Below are 6,000 nucleotides of genomic sequence, written 5' to 3' on the forward strand. Positions count from 1 at the left end.
TCCGGTGCACCAACGTACAATTGCCTATGTCTGTGGGCATCCATCTTGTAGAAGGCGGAAAGCCATCCACCATTTTGTGACGGGCAGACGTAGCAAGTCAGCCTTACTAAGAACACACACAAGCACAGGGCCGCGGGAAGTAGTGGCAAGATGATTTTTTTTTTTTTTTTTTTACAAATTTAATTAAAAATATTTTGCAGTGCACTGTGTTCCTTTCTTGTTTGGGAATGTTTCTGGAAATGATTGCATTATTGATATACTGAAAATGTAGCCTATTTAAATAGAATTATCAACAATAACAATCAAGGAAGTTACATGCTTGTAGGCTAGAGAAGAAGAAGAAGAAGCGCGCATGCGTGCACATGTTGTGTTGAACCAACCAACAACCAATATGAATTGTTTAATCTGGCAATAAAGAAACGTGAACTTGACATGCTATTTTAATAGCCTATACTCAGAAATGCACCTCCCACTATACAGCAAAGAGAGGAGTCAATGTTTCTTGATATAATCATTGCCATTCAGATCAGAATGATTAGTCTAGTCATTAAGTTTGCTGATAATATTTTCTATCATGTTAACTCTGTGTCATGTTAACTGGTGTATTCAGAGCAAATAGGGAGATATAGAGCATTATCATCATGCTATATATCTCCCTCTTGGCTCTGAATGAGTGAGAAAAGTAATTACATCACAACAGTATAATCCTAATGTTAATTTAAAATGAGATATTCCTCTAAATATGGCTAAAAACATGTAAAAATAGCTAAACTTTTTTTCCGGCAGGGCCCGAGAGTCCCTTCCTCCCAGCACGCCCTGCTTAAAGTGACTTCCAGCGGCCCTGCACAAGCACACACACAGCTTAGTGCTCTGGTGACCTCTAGTGGACACTCGACAACTACAGACCCATATGCACAGATACCTACACGCTCATACATTTCATTCCCTCCAGGTCAAGGATATAATGTGATAAACTTAGCTCTATAAGAGGAACTGTTGATTTTGATGCAAATATACCCCAAAAAATAATACTTTAAAAAAATTGTGTCCGCTTTAAATTGAATTCAACTGTTTCAGGCTGATCTTTGTGTATATTTGGAGTAATTTTGTCTAAGGCTTGAGGTTTGAACCAATCACCCTTAAACAAGACAATTTGAATTCGATTCAGCTTTTCCTGCAAGCCGCAGGTGGTGTCCCCTAGGCCAGTGCTTCTCAACCTGGCCTCCACCTCTAACGAAAATGTGGGCCACAGTTTTGAGAGCCCTAAATCAAAAATGGCTACCATGATCGCCTATGTTGGAAATTACCTTTTCAATGGTTTGACCTACAATGCTGCAAATTACATGGTTTCTGTGACTTTTTGGGGTGGAGAAATTTGGAATTTCTGTTGTTTTGACAATTTGACATATTTTTGACATTCCAATCCAACATGGCCACCAATCTTCAGCTCAAAAAGGTCAAATCTTCTATCGTCGTACAGCCTTCACATCTGGTCCTATTGGGCTCTAATGAAAGCTCTGCTCAGTGCTCATGCTGAGTTGAACTATAAACAGTAAAACATCATGTAAGAGGTCATCTCAGAGGTACAAAAGGTCAATGTTTGTGGGTCATGAAAAAACCATTGCTTTATTCCTGTTATGCAGCAACATTTCTGTCCTCATAATAGTCTACTTCTACACATTTTCTTTAAAATGTGTAGACATTTTTCTTTAAAATGTGTAGTGTTTTTAACAAATCGCTCAAACTATGGATTAAGATCTATCACATTAACATATAATAATGCACATTTAAAATACTGTAATTTTCATCAGTTTACTGTGTCCTTGAAGTAATCTTGTAGTACTCGAGTCCAGGACTTGGACTCGAGACCATTTCGAGTCAAATTCTCAGGACTAGTCACTTGACTTGGACTTGAGGCACTGACTGATGACTTGAACTTGGACTTGAAGTCGAGTATTCATGCATTCGGACTCGGAAGTTGGAGACCAGGACTCGAACTTGCTAATTGATAAAGAGCGTTTTTTGTTGTTTATGTTAGTTTTTGTTTTTGTAATAAATTATTTGCTATTAGGCGGACTTCGTGGCAGGTGGCACATGCACACCTGAGCGGAGCAATTAAGCATCAGATGGGAGTGACCGCTGACCGCAAGTCAGTTCACAGGCCAGCGGCAGGAAAGTCTCGCGGGACTTGACGAGAGTTGGTGACACTGACCCGAAAGGAGGAAATGGGATCATACCGCTGGAAATAGTCCGGGGGAGATTGGCAGTCTGATGTTTCTTTATATATATATAATGACGATCGAAAACAGGAAGAAAACTGTCTATTTACAGTACATGGAGGAAGAGCACGCTGCCATGTGGCCCCGACGGAGCGCATTCAAGGACTGGCTTGGAGTACTATTTCGATCACAACAACGCCTACGATGGTCCAAATCGCTGCGGAGAACACTGGGTGAGTCGTCAGATAATAATTAATGTGAGGAGAGGGCTCCAGGTTAAAAAAAAAAACGAAATTCTCCTTTAACCATTAGTTAATCATTAGTTAATCATTTAGGATTCAGGACTCATACACAGAGTATGATGCACCACTTTACAATAGGGTACACAAAAAGAGTAAATAATGGACATGTAATAATTAAGTAATGATTCAGTACTCATAAACGACTGAATATGATGCACCACTTTTACAATAGGGTACACAAAAACAGTAACTAATGGACAGGTAATAATTAAGTAATGATTAACTAACGATTAACTACTATACTCACAAACTGACCATTAACTAATGAGTAATTACTCTACTAAGGAACTGACAACTAATCATTAACTAATGATTGACTACTACACTCACAATGATACTTTAACTAATGATTAACTACTATACTCACAAAGTGATTTTAACTAATGATTAACTAATGGTTAACCATACACAGAACTGACTTTAACTAATCATTAATTAATGATTAACTAATGATTAAAGGCCATTAGCTAATCATTAACTATTCATTAACTAAAAGTTAGTTTCTCATTAGTTTACTAGTAACTACTATATTATGTGTGTACCTTATTGTAAAGTGTTACCATAAATGGATTAGAAAAAATAGTATGGTTTCTCTTTCACAGGTATGATTCAACAAACAATAAACGGGTAAGTAAATAAAACAATTCAATGTAAACACATGTAATGCTTCAAAATCCAAACCTTCTGAGTTACTGTGACCAGTCAGCTTTCTGTCTTTTGCCCTAGTCTCTACTCCAAAGCACTCTGAGTTACTGTGAGACAGTCAACTGTCTGTCTTTAGCTCTAGTGACTAGAGCTAAACAAAAACACTTTGTAGCTTGAACTACAACCCGTAGTTAATTTAATTATGAATATATTATATGATTTAATCTTTGCATGGTTATTCTACCATTTTAGATGCAAAGCAGGTCATGGACATGAAAACTACCTCACTTATTTACTTAGCCTACTCAGTCACTCACATCCTCATGGTTAGCTTATCTGCTCCCTAGTGGCCATTAGGGGGCATGGTAACACAGATTCAGACAACATACTGAATCATGCAGGATACTTGCCTCCCCCTGCAACAGCACAGTTCACTATCCGCACAGTCCATGTTTTGCTGCCATATGTCACTACTCACTACTGGAAACACCAGTGTTTTTGACCAGTCTAAGTTTTGTATTGACAGATACATCTGGGTCTTTCAGACTGGTCAATGTTGTTCTTCCAATGTCCAGTCTTCTCTTCATCTCCCTTTCACAGCCTCCTTGTCTGTCAAATGCCGCTCCGATAGTTGAATTTGTCAACAATCTCAACCACCTCATCATCAAGCCTGAATTCAGTCAGCGTATCTGTAGTCTTTTTTTTCAGGTTTCAGGTCTTTTTCAGGTTCAGTTGCAGCAGGAGAGCACTCTGTTCTTTCACCTTCTTCAGTATTCTCTTCAGGTCCTCTGCACTTTCTGCCATCAGGATTGTGTCGTCGGCATATCTCAAGTTGTTGTATTTACTTCCTCCTATCCTAATGCCAGCTTCATCTTCATCCAGTTCCACCTTTTTCATGATGTATTCACTAAAGAGGTATGGAGATAAGATACAGCCCTGGTGCACACCCTTCATAATTACAAACCATTTGGTATTTCCATATGCTGTGCCTACAGTCACCAGATGTCCGTCATCAGCATGATGAGATGTATTGGTAATCCCATCTCCTCAACGACCCTCCATAATATTTGGTGGTCAGCACAATCAAATGCTAGCCTGGTAAACCAGCCGGTCACGTCAACTCACATTTCATTTAGTTCTGCGGGACTGTCTGACATCAAGCCCTGGGAGGGCTTTAAGCAGAAACTGCAAAGTGGAAGAACCAATCAGCGACTTCGCTCAGTGCCCAGTGATTGACAGCGCAAGTTGGCCAATCAGGAACGCCACTAGCACTGCACTAACAAAACAATACAAAACAAAACAATCCGTCTGGAGGAGTAATGTCAATGTTTGTCGAGTTTAAACAGCCATAAAGTGCAGTTATTGCAAAAATAGACTCAATAACAATTAAACAAGTACAGCAGAGTTTCTTGGCGGAAAATGGGTTTTGTCATTCTCCCGAGTGGATTTGGGTTTGACTGGATCCAACGCTGATTGGCATAAGGAGTTGTCTGTCAAGGCAAGTACACCGGCCCAACCTCCACCCACTGCTAAACAGTGGGAGAACGCTTAAGGCCAGATGGAAACGAAAAACGAAATGAAATGTGAGTTCACGTGACCGGCTGGTTTACCAGGCTAATCAAACGGCTTGCTCTATAGTCAATGAAACAGAAGTACAACTTATTCTGATACTTAAATCATCTCCATAATCCATCTAAAGTTTGCTATGTTTCCTCTCCGGAAACCAGCTTGAGTACAGCCTACTCTCTCCATGTATGGTTCTAGTCTCATCTGTATATTTTACTTGTGTGTGATATCCAAGCTATGGTCCTATTGTTGGCACATTCTCTGTCACCCTTCTTTGGCAGTGGTAGAAGTTAAGTTAAGTTATCCTTTATTTAACCCCATGCGGAAATTAATCCTCTGCATGATTGATTTTCTTTATTTAAGTGTCATGCTTCGAATGAACCCCAGCCCACATGGGCTTACAGGACACTTTGACTGTTCATCATTTAAACAAACAATGATCAAAACATAAAACCAACAGAAACACCCAAAATACATACGGTAAAGTTGTACAGCATGAAAACCACCACCTGAACCTACTTAAAGAGCTGTGCTTGCCTTCTATTCCAGGCCCTAGAGATAAAGTTAGCAGTCTTAAATACCTCAGTCTTAAATAACCACTCCAACTTCTGGCCATCATCTGCCCAGAAGAGCTCAGGTCTTTGCTTTTGCATTTCGTCAAATAAGGAAATCCTCAAATCATCATATAAAGTACAATAAAACATGAAATGAAACTCATTTTCAACATCTTTTATTTAGATCACAGACATTGCATATCCTGTTCTCTTCTGGTATAGCTGTGAACCGCCCTACTTCAATGGCAAGAGGCAGGATACCAATTCTCAGCTGAGCACATAAAGACCTCTGGTTTCTGGTTAGAAAGGAAGTGACATAGGGCTCAGGACCAAAACACTGCTTCATCTGCATTTGACCCATCCTCTACTTGGAACCTTCCTAGAACTAGGAGCAGTGCGCGGCCGCAGTGCAGCGCCCGGCGACCAACTCCAGTTATTTTGCCATTGCCTTGGTCAGGGGCACTGACAGGCGTATTAACCCTAACATACATGTTTTTTGATGGTGGGAGGAAACCGGAGCATGCAGAGAAAACCCACATAAACACGGGGAGAACATGCAAACTCCACACAGAAAGCACCTGGGACGGACCGGGGTTCGAAGCCAGGACCTTCTTGCTGTGAAGCAACAGTGCTAACCACTGACCCACTGTGCTGTCCGAAACACCGCTCTTTTCCAGTCTGTTGGCCATTCTGATCTTTTCCACACTTGCTGGC

The sequence above is a fragment of the Poromitra crassiceps genome (assembly GCF_964638095.1).
Source record: "Poromitra crassiceps genome assembly, chromosome: 7".
Classification (NCBI taxonomy): Eukaryota; Metazoa; Chordata; class Actinopteri; order Beryciformes; family Melamphaidae; genus Poromitra; species Poromitra crassiceps.